The following is a 19,583-nucleotide window of genomic DNA, read 5'->3' as shown; positions in this document are numbered from 1 at the left end:
CCACTCGCTGCGTAAAGCAGAACTTCCTGACATTTGTCCTGGACTTGTCCCCCCTTAGCTTCAAACCATGTCCTCTTGTCCATGTCGCGTTGGACAATGTAAATAATTTATTTTCCTGCTCTATTTTATCGATGCCTTTCAGCATTTTGAACGTCTTGATCATGTCCCCTCGCAGCCTCCTCTTCTCAAGGGAGAACAGTCCCAGTTTCTTGAGTCGTTCCTCATATTCCAAGTTCTCCATACCTCTTATTAACTTCGTTGCTCGTCTCTGCACCCTCTCCAGCAGTTTTATATCCTTCTTTAGGTTGGGAGACCAATGTTGGACACAGTATTCCAAGTGTGGTCTGACCATTGCTCTATAAAGCGGCATTATGACTTTCTCCGATCTACTCGTGATTCCTTTCTTTATCATGCCTAACATTCTGTTTGCTTTCTTTGCCGCTGCCGCACATTGTGCCGACGGCTTCAGGGTCCTATCTATCAGTACACCCAGGTCCTTTTCTTGTTCGCTCTTACCCAGAGTTGCGCCTGACATTCTATACTCGTGTTCCTTATTCTTACTACCTAAATGCATTACTTTGCATTTCTCCACGTTGAACTTCATCTGCCATTGCTCTGCCCATTTCTCTAACTGATACAAGTCGCTCTGGAGTTCCTCGCTATCCTCCTGCGATCTGATTGCCCGGCATAGCTTTGTGTCGTCTGCAAACTTAATGATCTCACTGGATATTCCGTCTTCCAGGTCATTGATATAAATATTAAATAGGATCGGCCCAAGCACTGAGCCCTGAGGCACACCACTAGTCACTTTCTCCCAGTCTGAGAACTTCCCATTTATGCCCACTCTCTGCTTTCTGTTTTCCAGCCATTTGCCTATCCACCTTTGTATATCCCCCTCTATTCCATGGCTTTGTAGTTTCCTGAGAAGTCTTTCATGTGGAACTTTGTCGAATGCTTTCTGGAAGTCCAAATATATTATGTCCACCGGCATTCCATTATCAATTTGCTTGTTCACGGTCTCAAAAAATTGAAATAAATTCGTTAAACATGATTTCCCTTTCCTGAACCCATGTTGACTGGGTTTCATCAAGTCGTGTGTATCTAGGTGCCGGACTATGCTATCCTTGATCAGTGTTTCAACCATCTTTCCAGGGACAGACGTAAGGCTCACAGGTCTGTAGTTGCCCGGTTCCCCTCTCGATCCTTTTTTGAAAATTGGCGTGACATTCGCTATCTTCCAGTCCTCTGGTATCTGTCCAGTTCTGATTGTCAGATTGGCAAGTTTTTGCAATAGCTCTCCGATTTCAACCTTCAATTCCTTTAAAACTCTCGGGTGAATTCCATCCGGTCCAGGGGATTTGTCACTTTTAAGTTTGTCGATCTGGTAGTATATCTGGTCCAACTCCACTTCAACTGTGGTGAGGCTGTCTTCTATTACTCCACTAAACACTTTAACTGCTTCTGGTATTTTTGCGGTATCCTCCTCCATAAAGACGGACGCAAAGAAGGAATTTAGTTTGTCTGCAATTTGTTTATCTTCCTTGATGTACCCTTTTCTTCCCTGGTCGTCCAGGGGTCCCACCGCCTCTTTTGCGGGTTTTTTCCCTTTCACGTATCTAAAGAAGGGTTTGAAGTTTTTGGCCTCTTGCGCTATTTTTTCCTCATAGTCCTTTTTGGCATCCCTCACCGCCTTGTGACATTTCTTCTGATCATCTTTATGTTTTTTCCATGCTTCGGTTGTTTTCATGTGTTTCCATTTTTTGAAAGAGTCCTTCTTTTCTTTTATGGCTTCCCTCACCTGTCTGGTAAGCCATGCCGGTTTTCCCTTACCTTTTGTTCTCCCCTCTTTGGAGATCCTCGGAATGTGGAGATTTTGTGCTTCTGTAATAGTATTTTTCAGTAGGGACCATGCCTGGTCTACAGTTTCAAGTTTGTCCACCTTTTTCTTGAGTCATTGTTTCACCATGGCTCTCATGCGATCGTATTTGCCCTTTTTAAAGTTAAAGGTTTTGGTTAAGGTTTTGGCACATTTTCTATTCCCGATGTCAAGCTTAAAGTTGATCACATTGTGATCGCTCGTCCCCAGCGGTACCGTAACTTCTACTTCTTTTGTCGGTCCCGTGAGGCCATTTAGTACCAAGTCCAGGGTGGCGTTGCCTCTTATCGGCTCTTTTACCATTTGTTCCAAGAAGCAATCCCCTAGCGCCTCCAGGAACTTGGCCTCCTTGCCGCAGTTGGAGGTTCCTAGTTTCCAGTCTATCCTCGGGAAATTGAAGTCTCCCAATATTATTACATTGCCCGTCTTGCATTCTTGTTTGATTTCCTCTATCATTTCTGAGTCAGTTTCCTCCGCCTGTCCTGGGGGACGATAGTAAAGGCCAATTTTCGTGTCTGCACTGTTTTGGCCAGGAATCTTGACCCAGAGGGACTCTAGCTTCTCTTTCGTTTCCGTCGTAGCCACTTCAACAGATTTTATTCCTTCCTGAACATATAGGGCAATACCTCCACCTTTCTGCCCTACTCGATCTCTTCTATATAGTTTGTATCCCTGTAGTACGGTGTCCCATTTGTTTTCTTCATTCCACCATGTTTCTGTTATGCCAATGATTTCCAACTTATCATGTCTTGCTATTGTCTCTAGTTCCCCCATTTTGTTTCCTAGACTTCTAGCATTCGTATACATACATTTGAGTTCTCTTCGTGTTACCTTTTTGTACTTTCTACTCTTTGCTGTCCCTACTGTTTCTTTCACGTTATCCCTAATCGCTCCAGTGTTGTCTCCCTTGTTTGCTGTGCGGTCATCCCCTCCTGTGTCTGAGTTGTCCCTTCCTGCCTTGTCTTCCTTATTTGCTGTCAGGTCGTCCCCTCCTGTGTATGAGTAGTAGCCCATGGCTCCTTCATCGGGGCATCCTGTCGTCCGTGCCATCGACTGGTGGTCGACTGTCGGCTTTCCCCTATTTGTTAGTTTAAAGCCTTCTCGATGGCCTTCTTCATGTTGCCTGCCAAAACTCTTGCTCCTTCCTTGTTGAGGTGTAGTCCATCCTTTCTGTAGTACTTGCTTTTTCCCCAGAATGCCGTCCAGTTGCGCATGAAGTCAAAGCCTTCTTCTTCGCACCATCGTCTCATCCAGGCGTTAATAGCTTGCACTTCCCCTTGTCTCTTTCTATCCGCTCTTGGTACTGGGAGGATCTCGGAGAACATAAAAACAAGCATGTAATTTTATATCATTTTCATTATATTCATTCATAGAAATTAAAGTCTAAATAATGGCAGTCACATAACAAAACATGATTTTACAAAAATAATTCCCTGCACAGTCAAGCCTGCAAGGATTACTAGATGTCTTTCAGCAGCTCCCCTCCCTCCCTCCCCCTTACCTTCGTGGCCAAGTCAAAATGATCTACCAACAATAAAATTTTAAAAACACAAAGCACACTGTACGCAGAGAAAATGTTAATTATCATTTATATTTCGCGGGTTTTCAAAGAGGTCAAGGCAGATGACTTTATGCATTGTCACCTCAGTAACAACTATACAAAAATAGACAAATATACCCCATCCCTTTTTACTAAACCGCGATAGAGTTTTTTAGTGCAGGGAGCTACGCAGAATGCCCCACGCTGCTCTCGACGCTCATAGGCTCCCTGCGCTAAAAACCGCTATTGCGGTTTAGTAAAAGGGGGCCATAGTGCAAAATATAAACAGCATATATAAATTCTCAAAACGGACACATTTTGATCACTAAATTGAAAATAAAATCATTTTTCCTACCTTTGTTTGGTAATTTCATCAGTCTCTGGTTGCACTTTATTCTTCTGACTGTGCATCTAATATTTCTTCCCTTCTTTCAGCCTCCTGTATGCTTCCTCTCCTCCAGACTTCATTCCCTCCCCAAACTTTTTCTTTGTTTCATCCTGCCACCTTCTTTCTTTCTTTCTCCATACCCCCTTTCTTTCAGTATGTCTGTCTTTCTCGCTCTCTCTCTGTGCCCCATTTCTTTCTTTCTTTCACCCTGCCCCCTTCTTTCTTTCTCTCTCCATGCCCCCTTTCTTTCTCTGTCTGTCTGTCTTTCTCTCTCTCTCCGTGCCCCATTTTTTTCTTTCTTTCTTTCACTCTACCCCCTTCTTTCTTTCTCTCTCCCAATGCCCCCTTTCTTTCTCTGTTTGTCTTTCTCTCTCTCTCTCTCCGTGCCCCATTTCTTTCTTTTTTTCACCCTGCCTCCTTCTTTCTTTCTCTCTCCCAATGCCCCCTTTCTTTCTCTGTTTGTCTTTCTCTCTCTCTCTCCATGCCCCATTTCTTTCTTTGTTTCACCCTGCCCCCTTTCTTTTTTTCTGGCTCCCTATCTCCCCGCCTTTCCTTCTTTCTCCCTGCCCTCCCCCATGCCACCGCCATTGGGAAACATGCTGCTGTTACCGCCGCCGGGGAAAGGCTGCCACTGGCCATTGGGAACAGGCTGGCGCCGAGTTCACCTTGCTTCTCTTCCCCGCAGGGCCGACCAACTCTTGCCACCCGACGTCAATTCTAACGTCAGAGAGGACGTTTCAGGCCAGCTAGGCAGTAATTGGCTGGCCCAGAACATCCTCTCCGACGTCAGAATTGAAGTCGTGCGGCGAGAGTTGGTCGGCCCCACGGGGAAGAGAAGCAGCGAGGAAAAACTTGGCGCCAGCCTGTTCCCGATGGCGGCAGTGGCAGCCTTTCCCTGGCAGCAACCTATTCCCCGGTTGGTGGCCAGCTGTGCACCCCCTTGGGGCTTGCACCCAGGGTGAATTTCCCCCCCCCCTTGGTACGCAACTGCATGGGTTGTAAGTGTCTCTTTTTGACTTCTCATTCACTTCTCATGAGTGATTGTGGGGGTCACTTGTCTGAAAAGCTCCAGCAGCCCAGCTGAGAGTTCTGAGGGCAGACAGCAAGGGGAGTCGTAGTCTTCTGTTTAGTCTCTTCCTCAGTGCTGTGGCATTACTTTGACAGAGTATATTAGTGTATTAATAGCTGAGAGAGAGGTTCGATCTGATTAATTGATTGTGACACACTGATAGAGTCCACCCTTCAGGCTCCGAGTAAGAAATGCTCTCTTTTGATTTTCATTTCTTGTGTATTGATTAGCTGTCAAAGATAAGATCTTTATTTTCAGGTGGAGACAGATGCTTGATGGCTATTCCACTCTTTAGCCTTTTCTAAAGAGAAGGCTTAGGCGGGGATGGTGGTCAACGCAGGAAAAGTCTGAAGCCTATTCTACCGCTGCCTCAGGTTCTGTCTGTCTTCTTAATGGCTCTGCAATTGTGAATATTGCTACCTATATTTCGCTAGTGTGCATTAACTATAGAGCACATAAATACCTCTTATTCCAAGTGATAAATATCTGTTGTGATATATGATTCAACCACTCTTAATAGCTATAAATTTCATAACTTTACTGAAGCGTCGGACCTCAGAAACACCACTCATTGCTCAAATGTTTATCATAGCGATAAGCTTGACGTGTTGTCTCCTCACTGGCCCACTTTTTTTTAATCCTAATTGGATTTCAATATTTAAAGTGCAGTTTTTAAAGTGCAACAGTTTCAAAGTGCTTAAAAAGTGCCTTAAAGTGCTACTAGTCAAATGCTTTTACATATGTACTAAAGGTTTATGATTTATCTCAGTTTTTATGATCGGGGAAACTCGGATCCAACATGTTTCGCGTATTCAACGCTTTATCAAGAATTGTTTCCCTAGAAAAGTAAAAAACATATATATAAAAAATTATTTTACTACCCTAGCACTTACCACAATCACTCCATCACCCGACCATTCATTTACAATGTGTCAAGATAGTGGGGGCTTTCTTTCTGCCTCTTTATACTCCCTTCAGATCAGCTGACCCTTGATGTCATCATTACCAGACATCCAGATCAAAACAGAGAAGCCCATTCTACAGAATTAATTTTATAAATCATACAGCAAGCATTTCCATCAGAAGTTATCATTCATAGCCACCTAGCAAATGACAGCAGACAAAGATTTGAAAGATCCATCCAGTCTGCCCAATAGTCACATGTGTAACCCTTACTCCTGGTGGAATGCTGCGCAAAAATTATGAAAATTCTGCGCACAGTGTTTCAAAATTCTGCAAAGTTTATTTGTAGTGTTCAGACGTAACATTAATGTCTGACTCGGTATGTCAAAATCTGTCTTTGGCAGTATTGAAATCCAGACTCAACGCCCACTTAAGAACATAAGAATAGCCTTATTGGGTCAGACCAATGGTCCATCCAACCCATTAGCCCGTTCTCACGGTGGCCAATCCAGGTCACTAGTACCTGGCCAAAACCCAAGTGTATTCTTTGAAGCTGCTTCAATTCCAAACTCCAGCTTCTAAGCACCAATATCTGTCTTATCCTTCCCTCTGTAATTCCCCCACCTAAGCACGGTGTATAGATGAACCTTCCTGTCCAGTTTGTCTGTCTTGACTAGATTGTAAGCTCTTTTGAGCAAGGACTGTGTATGTCTAGAAGCGCTATAGAAATGAATAGTAGTAGTGTTTTACGTAGAATTCTCCTATCCTGAGGCCTGAAATTTCTTCCTGCTTTTCCTCTCCCAGGTTCCAGCCTCCTTAGTTCCCTTTCACTCCAACTGCAATTCTGTCTCCCTCTAAATCCCACCCCTCTCTCACTTGCACCCCAAAGACTGGCATCTCTCTCTCCCTCTCTCCACTGGCTCAGAATCCCTTCCGTCCATCCCATCCCTTTTCTGGTCTTGGCCACTCTACTCTCTCTTTCTGTCTCTGCTATTCCCCACACCCGCACTTGTGAGTCCAACATCCATGTCTCCTCACCCCATTCACCACCTCTCTTGCTTGCACCCTGAATCCTTTCCCTAATCCCCATGGTCTGGCATCTATCTCTCTATGGGCAAGCATCTTTTCCTTCTCACCCCCTTTCCCATCTATTTACTGGTCCAGCAGACTTTTGCATGGATGAGGAATTCTATGCAAATTATGCGCTACGCAGTTGAGCAGAATTCTGCCAGGAGTAAACCCTGGTCTCATCTCAAAAATATATTGAACAGAATCGGACCCAACCCCGATCCTCAAGGCACTCCACTACTCATCTTTCCCTCCGAGTGAATTCTATTAATCACCACCCTCTGGAGTCTGTCCGTCAACCAGTTTCTAATCCAGTTCACCACTTCAACCTGCCAATGTTATTCAAGAGCTTCCTATGAGGAACCGTGTCAAAGGCTTTTCTAAAATCTCTAGTGTATGTCATTGATCCAATTCTCTGGTCCCAAGCCGCTTTATGTATGTAAGCTCTGGTCACAATGACAGCAGAGTGTCAGACTGAGGGTAATACTGCTTTTGACGCTTCCCTAGGAGAAACAGAGAAAGTGAAGGCAAATAAAGATCATGGGGCTAAAACTGAGATCACAGGAGGGAAGCTGACTAACTCCTGCAGTTGGTACTGAGCCCAGATATTTAATGCTGGGCAGATTTCAGTGACCGGCATTGAATATCCGGTTTATTTATGTCCGACTGAAACTTAGCTGGCTAAGTCAATTTTAAGCGCTGGCTGGTTAGGTTATAGAGGCCAAAGATAGATCAGCTATTTGAACAGCCTGATTTGGCTACTAAAGTTATTCGGTTGGCATTTAAAATCGGCGGCTATCACACTATATCACCAGCATTATAACATTTTCATCTTTGTTTTCTGTTCCTTTCCTGATAATTCCCCAACACCCCCTCCCCTTCCAGCAGCGGGAAAGAGGGCCACTCCCTCCCGCCGCCCCCCCAACACTCCCCCATGCCTCCAATGACCCCCTTCCCCCTTACTTTATTTACGATGGCTGACCAGAGGGATGCCTACTTCCTCCAGCCAGCAGGCCCGCCTCTTCAAAATAGTGGGCCTTCCCCTGCCTGGTGCATGGGTTAGCAGTGTCAGGTAATTGTGCGATTCGGCAGGAGAAAGTAGGCATCTCTCCTGCTGATCTTCAATACAGTACCCTAAAATGTAATGCTTCTGGAAATACCCAGCTATCTTATTTGTTATCTTATGTGATTCAGACGTATTTGATTCAGACGTTCAAATACTTGAAGGGTATTAACGTAGCACAAAATCTTTTCCAGAGAAAGGAAAATGGTAAAACCAGAGGACATAATTTGAGGTTGAGGGGTGGTAGATTCAAAGGCAATGTTAGGAAATTCTACTTTACGGAGAGGGTGGTGGATGCCTGGAATGCGCTCCCGAGAGAGGTGGTGGAGAGTAAAACTGTGACTGAGTTCAAAGAAGCGTGGGATGAACACAGAAGATTTAGAATCAGAAAATAATATTAAATATTGAACTAGGCCAGTTACTGGGCAGACTTGCACGGTCTGTGTCTGTATATGGCCGTTTGGTGGAGGATGGGCAGGGGAGGGCTTCAATGGCTGGGAGAGTGTAGATGGGCTGGAGTAAGTCTTAACAGAGATTTCGGCAGTTGGAACCCAAGCACAGTACCGGGTAAAGCTAAGAAGAAAAAAATTTAAAAATTTAAATTGAATCAGGTTGGACAGACTGGATGGACCATGCGGGTCTTTATCTGCCGTCATCTACTATGTTACTATGTATATAGCCTAGAAATGTCCAGTTGTTCTACTTGTTATCTAATTTAGAATATCTCCTGGAAGCATCCAGCTATCTCAGCTCATTTATAACCCAAAATTGTAACCTTCCTGGAAATGTCCAGTTAGCTCTTTTGTAATCCGCCTTGAACTGCAAGGTACAGGCGGAATAGAAGTCACTAATGTAATGTAATGTAATTTTTCTCCTTATTATTATTTTAATTTGTGTGTAATGGGGGGGGGGGAGGGGTGGTCTCTGCTGTCAAATCTTACTTTCCTATCAGTGCCTGAGCCAATCAGCGATCAGGCACTGAGCAGAAAGTTAAGACAATGTCAGCTCAGATCTCTCAGTAAAAGTTTGGCCACAAATGTGGCACAATGAGGTTAGAAAATCACTCGGTGATTATAGAGAATCGCTCAAAGTGATCATTTTAATATTCATGACCTCGTTGTATGACATTTGTATGGCAGTATCAGAAACTGCTAGGAAACTCGGAAAAGACCTTGGTAGGCCAGTTTGATAATCTGCCGGTAAAATACATACACGCTAAACTTGCTAGGACAGGGGTGGGGAACTCCGGTCCTCGAGGCCGGAATCCAGTCGGGTTTTCAGGATTTCCCCAATGAATATGCATGAGATCCATTTGCATGCACTGCTTTCAATGCATATTCATTGGGGAAATCCTGAAAACCCGACTGGATTCCGGCCCTCAAGGACCAGAGTTGCCCACCCCTGGGCTAGAACCAGTTTAGATTTTAGTTTTGAGAATCTGCCCCTGAAAGTCTTCACACTACCAGGGGGTGCTGAAAAGTTTTCAGTCCAGCCAAGAAGAGAATGACGTGGCTATGATTCAATCAATGACCCAAAGCAATATCAAAACATAGAATTTTGTTTCTGCAAATTGGCACTTAACAAATTAAGACACTCTTTTCAGCTACAGTGGCAAAATAACTCAGAATTTAGGAAGTTGGTTGGTTGGGCTGAGAACTTTTCCGCAGCCCCTCGAAAGCTGAAGTTGAAATGCATAAAAAAGAACCCTCTAGTGCTTGCTATATCGGAGACCAATAGACGATGGGGGGAAAAAAAGTAATAATCATTTTTTCGAACAAGATATGGTGTTGAAGGATGAAAGCTTCAAAAGACTGAAGTTAAACCATAAAAGCTTTATAAACAAAACTCTTGCTTGCATAGGAAGCCAATGAAGATTATTCAACCGAGGAGAAACTTTCATATTTGCAACACCTACAGTATATTTTATTCTTGCTGCAATATTTTGTTGTAATTTAAGAGCATCAGAACATAAAAACAGCCCTACTGGGTCAGGCCAATGGTCCATCTAATCCAGTCTCCTGGTCAGAAGGACTTCGCAGAAACCCAAATTGTAGCAACATTCCATGCAAGCAATCCAAGGCAAGCAGTGGCTTTTCTCATGTCTCAATAACATTTGAAAACAACAAGAAAGAAGGTACCAAGCCTCGGGGTAAAACAGAACAATGAAAGAAGAGGCACAGGAGATGTAAAAACCAACCTTCAGTTACATGTACTTTTTGCTAATCCTCCAAAGTCTAAAACATACAACATAAATGTGGGCCCAACTCAGATCCAAGTTTCAGCGACTGTGTTGCCTTCTTCAGGGGACAACAAGGGCTTTATGATGCTCTGCTAACGTTGCATGATAACACGTTGGCGTCTCTACTTTGAAAGATCATGTCTTGGACCACCAAAGCAAAATGCTCCTCATAAAACAAAGTTTGAATAAGTCATAATTGTTTGAGATTAAAAAGCAACTTCCTCATCAAGCTGTTTATTTGAGGCTTAAAAGATAGAGTCCAATATAATACGAAGAACTTGAGATTGTCCAGCAATTGTCAATGTAACCCCATTCGCTAAAGAGATAAATGAAGGAAAATCCTCTATTACTAAACTATAACATATTAATTTTGTCTGCATTCATTTTAAGTAACCAACTGTGAGCCCAATTCTTTCCCATAGTAATACAAAGATCAATAATAGCAAAAGAAGAAAATTGATCAGACTGAAAAGGTGATAAAATTGAAATATTAGCTTAGGATGTTAAAGAGCGTCCTGCTGGCAGAGAGACAATATCCAAATCAGGCATCAACAAATTAAATAATAATGGGAAAAGTGGAGACCCCTGAGTGATGCCACAAAATGGCTTCCATTAACTATAATTCTTCAAAAAAACCCTGTGAACCAGTGATACTAATCACTTAACTTCTCCAGAAGCTTAACCTGATCTACTGAATCAAATTGCAAAAGTAGAAGTTGTTTACCTCGACTTAAGGTTTCCTGTATCCTATGAATCCACAAGAGTTCAGTCTTTGAGGGATTCAACTGATACCTATTCAATACCATCTCTTTATCTCTGCCTATCACAAACAGGACCCAAAGGAATATAAAGCTGAATATCATCAGCAAAATTATGGACATGGACCCCATATCTTGCTCCTAATTCAACGACAAAGTAAAGATGACGAAAAAAGCATCCTGAGGGATTCCAAACAGAAAAGGCATTGGCTTTGAAACTTTAAATGTTTATTCTTCAAAAATAATCTAAGGCAATATCACATACTCCAATCACAGATAATCTACTCAATATAATTACATGACCCAGAGCATCTAATCTAATCTAATCTAATCTTTGGTTTATATACGGGTCACCTCCCAGTGGAGCTCGACTCGGTTCAAATATAATTAAGACTAGAGTACATAGCAGAAAACATAGGAGAAGGAAGAACTAATTAAAAATTAAAGTACATATGAAAAGCATAAGAAAAATAACAATAATATTATCATTTCAATGAGGCTATAGTTAAATCATTAAAAAAATTGCGAGAACAACAAAGTTTTCAGGAATTTACAAAATAATTGCAGCTGGCCTAAAAGCTTAATGGAGTCGGGAAGTTCATTCCAGATCTCTACAAACTTGAAAACAAAAGATCGACTAAGTTTCCCAGCAGATTTAATTCCCTTAAAGGAAGGGAAGGCTAACTTATATGTTTGTGTGTTTCTCAAATGGCAAAGTCTAAGTGGACAAAAGGATCAAATATTCCATAGAGAAGCTTGCATGCACATTTAAACTAGATCCTAAAGCGAACTGGGAGTCAGTGAAGCTTTAACAACAAAGGGGAAACATGATCATACCTTTCTTTCCCAAAAATGAGCTTAGCTGCAGTATTCTGTATTAACTGAAGTCGTTTTAGACTGCTCTGCTTAATGCCCAGATAAACTGAGTTACAATAATGTAGCTGAGAAAGCACAGTGGATTGTGCCAACACTGAGAAATGTTCTTGATGGAATAGTGATCTGACCTTCCTCAACATGCACAGACTAAAAAAACATTTTTTTGTCAAGGAATTTATCTGTTCATGAAATGTAAGTGATGAGTCCAAGATGACACCCAGGACTCTAGATGAAAAATCTATATGTAATGCGATACCTGTTTTTAATGTAACAGAAGAAGAGAGGTTTTCTAATTTTGGCCCAAACCAAAGCAATATGGTTTTGGCAGCGTTCAGTTTCATTTGAACAGACAAAGCTCGCAGTTGAAGTTTAGAAATGCAGCAGTCTATTCTAGGGACCAGGTTCTTAAGATCAGGATCAATTTCTAATAAAATGAAAATATCGTCTTCATAGGTAAATATAGTCTCTGCTGATGAAAGGCAAAAAATTTTCAGAGAAGTCATATATACATTAAGTTTCAAGTTTAATATGTTTTTGATTAATCGCTTCATCTAAATTCGAAGCGATGTACAATATGATAAAATTACAATGTAAAAACAAAATCATAGAAGATAATACTAACAAGGTTAAAAAACAAATTTGACGAAACTGGAAACAAAAGGAAAATATGGGGATGAAGTTACATTTTAAATAAGGTAGAATATACATAAAGGGAAGGCACATAAGGGAGGGATAATGATAATAATTTTAATAAGATAAAATTTAATAGGAGAGTAAAAATTGGAAATGAGACTCGAAAGAATAACTTTATGAGATTCTCATGATTATTAAAAAGAGACATAGGAGCATGGTTAGTTTATGAATGCGTCATTAAACAGGAATGTTTTTAGTTTACATTTAAATTTTCCTAAATTAGTTTCTTCCCTTAGAAAGCTCGGTAGAGAATTCCAAGTCTGGGGTGCAGTGACTGAAAAAATAAATTGACGACGCGTATTTATTATTTTTAACGATGGAATCGTTAGAAGATGTTGTTCGGCAGATCTTAAAGTTCTAGTAGCTGTACAAGGGATTAGCAGTTTGTGAATGAAAGCTGGAGTTTTATAAAGAAGTGATTTAAAGGTAAGCAAACTGAGTTTATATATTATTCGATGACCCACCGGAAGCCAATGGGCTTCCTTAAGGAGCGGCGTTACGTGATCAAATTTTTTTGCTTTATAGATAAGTTTAATGGATGTATTTTGTATTATCTGTAAGCGTTTTATTTCCTTTTGTGCTATACCTTTGAACAGGGCATTACAGTAATCTATCTTTGAAATGACAAGATTGGCGACAGCGGAGAGCCCTGTGGCACCCCATAGCTGGATTTCCAAATATACCTCATAAGATCGCAATGAGAGGAATTTACTAAACCAATTCAATACAACTTGGTTTAAACCAATATCTGATAACGTACAAATCAGGATGTCGCGATGAATGACATCAAACACAGCCGACAGATCAAATTGTAACAATTCTGCACATTTATTTTATATCTGTAAATTTTGAATCTTTGAGATTAACAATAATAGGAGAGTCTCCATACTAAAGTTTGGTCTAAACCCATGTTGAAATGGTAACAAAATAGAAAATGTCTCCAAGTAGTTGGAAAGTTGGCTAGAAATAATTGACTCCATCATTTTTGTCAAAAGGGGTATTTATCTACGGCTGTATGCAGTTCTAACAGCACTAGAAGAACATCAAAGCCACAATTATCCATAATAGCCAACAGTACAATTTCTGTATTGTGGAATTTACCAAAACTGGATTGATACATGGAAAGTGCACCTTGCTAGTCAACAAACGTTTCTAATTGTGTGAAGCCTATTTTTCAGTCTATTGAAAAATATTGGTAAAAAAGCAGATTAGAAACTGGTTTATCATTTTCAGCTTTGCTAGGTTTCTTTAAAAATAGACAAACAGCTACTGTTTTCCAAACTTGTAGAACAACCATTGATCAGGGATCAACAAAATAGGCAAACATGGATCAAAAACTGAGTAAGAAGTGAGGATGGAAAACAAATAATTTGCAAACTTCCGGCAGTGTTATTTCTTAAAATCCAGCAAAAGTGTTTTCAGCCAATTTCAACAATGCATTTTCAGTCACCTCTTGATCTAACATCATTCTTCAAATCCAATGCAGACAAATTCTAATAATCTTCTTATGAAGAAAGTTCACTATATCTAGTTGAAGGAACACCTAGCTGCAGTAATTAAGTCCATTGGTGCAAACATATTTCTAGACCTATTTGTTGGTCCCTATAGTAGCTGGGAAAAATAGATTTTCATAGCTTATTTCTTCCAAATTTTTCTAAACCCTCTCTGCTTTCAAAATGTATCTTCTTACGAGAGTCTTTAGCTGACCATTACACAAGGGAGAGGAAAAGTTATGAGAATGAGCTGTAATCATCTTTTTCAAGGCTAAATTTCATATAACAATTTCACTGTAGACTTCCATTTATCTTCGTTTTCATCTAGTGACAAAGGTCCTGAATCTAGACTCAACTGGGAAAGACCAACAGCAAAGACATCGGGATGTAATAGATAAAACTCAAGAGCAAGAAATCACAAGGCCATGATGGCTTTTACTCCTGATTCCTAAATGAGCTGAAACATTAAACTGCTCATCTGTTGTAGTAATTGACGCCCCATTATTCAAACGGGCCAGAATACCTGATGTTTGGACTTGCTGAGGGGAAGAAAACATCTTTCGTGAATATCTTGCGTTCAAGCCTGGGAAAAGGTAAACTTGGGGTTAAATTGTTTATTTTACTGTCTTTTAAAAAACTTGCTCTGTCTATTTAGCAAAGGTAGCTGACAAAAGGCTGGGAATATTTCTTTTAGTAATTCATTAGTGATTTCTATTCCGTCAATACCTTGCGGTTCAAGGCGGATTACAAAAGAAGTTATCTGGCCATTTCCAGAGGAATTGAAGAGAAGAGCAAATTGCTTCAGAGAACTGGGCAGAGTCTTGCGGTGTTAGTTTGTCTTCAAGGATTTCTTGAATAGGATGTTTTTTATTTCTTTTCTTAACGATTTGTAGTAGTGGTTGTAGAGATAGTTTGTCACTACCAAGGTGGGTCCTGTCTGTGGTTTTCTTGTCCTTGTAGTGTAGTAAGTTTTCTCTGGGTGTTTTAAGGGATGAGGCAATATTCTTGGAGACTATTTTAAGGTTGTATCCTTTGAGTTTGAAGGATTCAGTCAGGGTCTTTAGGTGTTTATCTCTCTTGGGTCAGAGCAGATGTGGTGGTATTGTGTGGCTTGGCTGTGTATAAAGGATTTTTTTTTATAGGTGAAGGATGAAAGCTGGAATAGTGGAGGTAGCTGCATCTGTTTGGGGGTGTCTAGAAAATTGACTTTTTCCGGGGACTAGTCAATTTTGAATTGGTAGTGACATACAATCCAGAGCTGGAAAAATTAAGCAAGCTCCTCACATAACCCCACAAAGAAGAGAATGACACGCATCCTTGTAGTGTGACAAACTGCAAACTGTGCAAGCACATCTCAAAAGATCCCACGGTCACCCATATGGGAAAAACATTCAACATAAGGGGATCCTTCACATGTTCATTTTCTAATGTAGTGTACATAAGTGTTCTTCAACCTTTTTACACCTATGGACCGGTGAAAATAAAAGAATTATTTTGTGGACTGGCACCGGTCCACGGACCAGTGGTTGAAGAGCACTGGGCTAAGTCGTGGGCCAGACCCCACCCATCTCCACCCCAGACCCCACCCCCATAGTAGTGCTAATTGTAACACTATTTTTTTCCATTCATTTTTCATATATACACACAATATAATCTTATTAACAACACATAATGGTTAACCACAAAAATTAAACTATACAAAGCACACTGTATGCTTCTCAACATTCATTCCTTCTAGAACACAGATTACCCCTATGGAAATACAGGACCACAAACGAAAATTACCAATATATTCAAGTGAAACCCTAAGATTCAAGACTCTGCATGCAGTACAACCCCAGAGGAAAAGAAACAAATGCATTTCTTCCTGAACAGTGCAAAATATAGACAGCAGATGAAAATTCTCAAAATTGATACAATTCAATCACTAAATTGAAAATAAAATCATTCCCCCTACCTTTGTCTCCCCCCCTTCATGTGCCATCCCTTCATCACGGCAGTTGGGTGAGGCTGGCCTTGAGAAAGCCAGCTGTCTCTCTTGTCTTCCTCCCCCTCTGCAGTTCTCCCACCTGGCTGTTTTTTGCTGACGGGGCCAGCTTCCTTTTCCTCACTTCATCTCTTCCTCACTGCCGGTCCGCAGCCGGAATGTGCCTCAGGCATGAGGAGATCAGGCCACAAAGCCATCATCCAGAAGCCTTCCTTCTGACATTGTGACATCAGAGAGAGGGCTGCCGGTTCCGGTAGGAGCTGCTGCTCACAGCTTTGTGAACTGATCTCCTCAGGCCCGAGGCACATTCCGGCCACGGACCGGCAGGAAATTTCTGTGAACTGGCACCGGTCCACGGACCAACGATTGAAGAACATTCAATGCAAAAAGTGCAAAGAGGGATGTTACATTGATGAAACAGGCCAGATGCTAAAGCTGTAGTCAGTATGTGGTGCAGTGATTAAAGCTACAGCCTCAGTACCCTGAGGTTGTGGGTTCAAACCCACACTGTTACTTGTGACCCTGGGCAAGTCCTTAATCCCCCATTGCCCCAAGTACATAAGCCCACTGGGATAGACAAGGAAAAAATCTTGAATACCTGGATAAATCCATGTCAACCATTCTGAGCTCCCCTGGGAGAACAGTATAGAAAATAAAGATTTCAAATTAAAAATTGCAGTGCCAACCAGGATGTCAAACTGACCACTGCACCAATGATTTTAGGGTAAGAATACTAAAAAGGAACTTGAAGACAATCCAAGAATGTAAAACCTTTGCTATTAAAATGATCCAATATTTTGACAGGACTTAAAGTTCTGGGCTTTCTTTTAAAACTGCTTTTGTCACTTCTCTGTTTCCTGCTCACCCATTCGTCTTCCCGTGAAACCATCCTTATATATACTGATATTTGTCAACATTTGCTTATTTCTGATCTAAAGAAGAAGGGTTACCTTTGAAAGCCCATCACAAAATGCATTGAGTTAGTTCAATAAAAAATGTATTATCTTATTTCCTTTGTTTTTGGTTTTATTTCTATATATTATCTTTCGGGCATAGGAAGCTCTCTTGTTGAAATGGCTACCCACACAGAGCAAGGGGAGCCATGTACCAGCAATGAAAGACACAAATCCCTAAAATAAATGGTGTTTTATTGCAGACATTCATAGAGGAATGATGGGAGGAGGGGATGGGCAACAGAGGGAGGCAGACCACCCAGAGAGAGGAGGAGGAGGACATGACAGGGCCAAGATGCCAGCTCATTCAAGGGCAATATCGTGAATACAAATGTGTCAAGTATTCACACTTGATAGGATGGAGAGGATGTCCCTTATTCATCTATGACCACTAGCCTCTGGCATCCTGTTCAGTGGTGGTCAGTAAATGGTAGGAGGTTTGCGCCAAAAGATGTATGATGAGAGATTGGAAGCCCTGAATATGTAAACCCTAGAGGAAAGGAAGGACAGGGGATTATAAAACTTGGAGGCTGTATGACCCAGAGTTCGGTAATGGTTAGAGAGAGTCAATAAAGTCGGAGGTTGACGTTTAGCTTTCAGGTCGCAACTAAGTTTCCGTAAAGCTGAACGTAATTGCAACCATTGATAGAAATAGGAGTCAGGAAGGCCAAATTTAAGCTGAAGCTCATGAAAAGTGAGCCAGGAGTCATCGGAGTGACACATTGCAGTTTTATAATCTTCTTAAAGAACTGCGTTATCCAGCTCTTCCCTCTGTCAAAAAAGCCTGGGAGGAAGATATTGGATGTCCTATCTCTGACCGTGACTGGTCCTCTTATTTACAATCTGTTTTTCATTCCTCTAGGTCAGCTTCCCTTACCCAGAGCTTATTCTTTCTATGCCATAGGGCTCAATGGACCCCAGTTAAATCAAACCGTATTAACTCCGCTTTTGCAAAAGAATGTTGGACATGCTCTACTGACATAGGTTCCCTTAAACACTTGTTATTTCTCTGTCCCTCTGTACAAGTATTTTGGTCGTCCCTATGGAACACTATTTCCTCTCTCTTTCATATTGATGTGGCTCTCTCGTATCAAATGCTATTACTCAAGTCATCTGCTCTTCCCTCTCCTCTTTCTCTTTCTGATGCTTTTCTCTTTGATGTCCTTATCTCTCTGGCTTTGAAACTTCTTCTCAACTCCTGGAAAGACCTTTCTAAAGTGTCCGTAACACAATGGTGGAATCTTGTCTGCTTGACTTACAGATATGAGGCATATTTAGCTAAAAAAAGGTGACAGATTCCCTCAATTTCTTTCTAAGTGGAACTCCCTCAAGTTATATCTCCAAGGCTCCGACTCTTAGCTAGTTATCTTCTTGTTTTATTAGTCTTACGTTCCTCCCTTTCTTTTCTTTTATTCATTTACTTATTTCACTTTCTTCCCTTCTTTATACTTTCTTATGCTACGGATAAAGTTTTACGCATGTGATTGGTTTTTGTGCATTTGTTTGATTGCCTTATAGGGCTTCAGTTGTGATTGTTACATCAGTCTATTATACCTGTAATTATGCCTATTTCTCACATGACTTGTTGTCATTATGCGTTTGTTTTATTACCTATATATAAAACTTTCAATAAATAAACCTTGACTAAAAAAAAAAAGGAAGGAAAGGGGAGATATGAAAGGAAATTGGTAAAACAAGAGGGCATAATTTGCGGTTGAGGGGTGGTAGACTCAAGAGTAATGTTAGGAAATTCTTCTTTACGGAGAGGATGGATGATGCGTGGAATGCGCTCCCAAGAGAGGTGTTGGAGAGGAAAACGATGAGAGTTCAAATAAGCAAGCAATAAACACAGAGGATCTCTAATCAGAATATCTAATATAATAAAACGCTAAGCGTGCTTGCGCACTCTACCACCGTGTTGCCTGATCTGTAGTTCCGTGGTCGGCAGAGTGCGCATGCGCGTATACAAGGGTCCCTCTCTCGCAGGTGATGTGCGGTCTTGCCGGCTCCGTCTCCTTTACACTTCCCCTCACTCCGTCTAACATAGCGGTCTCGGCAGCGACTCCCCCCTTCTGTCCTCACTTCGTCAAACTGGCCAGCAGCGCTGGACTCCCTGCTCTCCACCTCTCAAGCTGCGGTGTCGGCTCCTCTCACGAGCCTGCACCAGCGTCGGAGAAGGCTTCCGACGCTGGTGGGGATCGTGAGAGGAGCCGCCGCCGGCACTTCTAAACTTTTAAAAAAACCTTCGGCTGCAGCAGGCCAGCTCACGGGAAGGGAAGGGGGGGCTGAAAAAGAACAGGACTCTAGTTACTGGGACGCAGGCTAGACCGCGGGAAGGGAAGGGGGAGAGGCCGAACGGAGCAGGCCAGATCACGTTAAGAGAAGGGAGGGGATGAACGGAGCAGGACAGCTCGCGGTAAGAGAAGGGAATGGGGGTGGGGGTGGGTGAAAATGCTGCTACTGCTTCACATGGACCTGGAGGGGAAGGGAAATACCGCTGCTGCTTCTGCAAAGGAAAGTGGAGGGGGGGAGAGAAGGGAATGGGGGGTGGGGAAAATGCTACTACTACTTCACAGGGACCTGGAGGGGAAGGGAAATACCGCTGCTGCTTCTGCAAAGGAAAGTGGAGGGGGGAGGAGGGAAATGCTGTTGCTGCTGCACAGGGAAATGGGGTGAA

The sequence above is a fragment of the Geotrypetes seraphini genome, chromosome 1 (genome assembly GCF_902459505.1).
Source record: "Geotrypetes seraphini chromosome 1, aGeoSer1.1, whole genome shotgun sequence".
Taxonomy (NCBI): Eukaryota; Metazoa; Chordata; class Amphibia; order Gymnophiona; family Dermophiidae; genus Geotrypetes; species Geotrypetes seraphini.
The sequence above is the reverse complement of the archived record's forward strand: the minus strand, read 5'-3'. Positions refer to the sequence as shown.